This window comes from Octodon degus, unplaced genomic scaffold (assembly GCF_000260255.1).
Source record: "Octodon degus isolate 3935 unplaced genomic scaffold, OctDeg1.0 scaffold00020, whole genome shotgun sequence".
NCBI lineage: Eukaryota > Metazoa > Chordata > Mammalia > Rodentia > Octodontidae > Octodon > Octodon degus.
Window position 1 is genome coordinate 16,457,433 of NW_004524596.1, and position 863 is coordinate 16,458,295.

General features: G+C 40.6%; 1 protein-coding gene across 1 annotated transcript in view; it reads left to right on the forward strand.

Annotated features, from left to right (window-relative positions):
* Nucleotides 1-863, forward strand: part of Msh2 (mutS homolog 2) — an 82,809-nt gene that overhangs the window by 18,394 nt on the left and 63,552 nt on the right. The gene's annotated exons all lie outside the window — the stretch shown is intronic.

The following is an 863-nucleotide window of genomic DNA, read 5'->3' on the forward strand; positions in this document are numbered from 1 at the left end:
TTTTTTTTTTTTTTTTTAATGTCATTTGTATATAGTTTATTTAGGTATGTCTTGAGGGAAGATGTATCCTGTAAGGATTTTCCTTTTTTCTGAGCTGCAAAATACCACAAGAATTGCTGTGAGGGACATGATGGCCTGCGCCTGTAATCCCAGCACTCAAGGCTAAGGCAGGAGGATTGCTGTTATTTTGAAACCAGCCTGAACTACACCCCAGACTGTGGCTTTTAAAAAAAAAAAAAAGTTGCTATCAGACAGCAAACCTGTGATGACCCTTTTAAGTTCAAGAGTTTTTTTTTTATGTGTGTGTGGCCAGCTCAGCCCACCAGGGGGCGGGGCTGGCTGGCATGTGGTGCTGGGAATTGAACCGTGGTCCCCGTGCTTTAAGCTAAGCTTGTTCTAAGTAGGTGCGTTAGACCACTGAGCCATCTCACCAGCCGTGATGACCCTTTTTAGGATAGATTAAAGCTATTTTCCATAAATCATATTCTGTTCACAGTTTTTACTTTTTTTTTTTTTAAGGTAGGGTCTCACTGTGTAGCCCAGGCTAGCCTAGAATTTGCAGCGACCCTTTTGCCTCAGCTTCCTGAGTGCTGGGGTCACAGGCATGTGCCACCATGCCCAACTTTTAAAATTTTTTTCAGATAATCTGTAAGTCACTAAATTATCTGGTTAGACTTGGATTCTGTAGTCCTCCTGCCTCAGGCTCCCAGTGCTGGGATTATAAATGTGAGCCAACTAACCCTGCTATAGTTTTCTGTGTCTTAATAATAACTTAAAATATTTCTTGTAAAATAGATTATTCAAAGAGCAGGAATTCTGATCACTGAAAGAAAGAGAACTGACTTTTCTACAAAAGACATTTA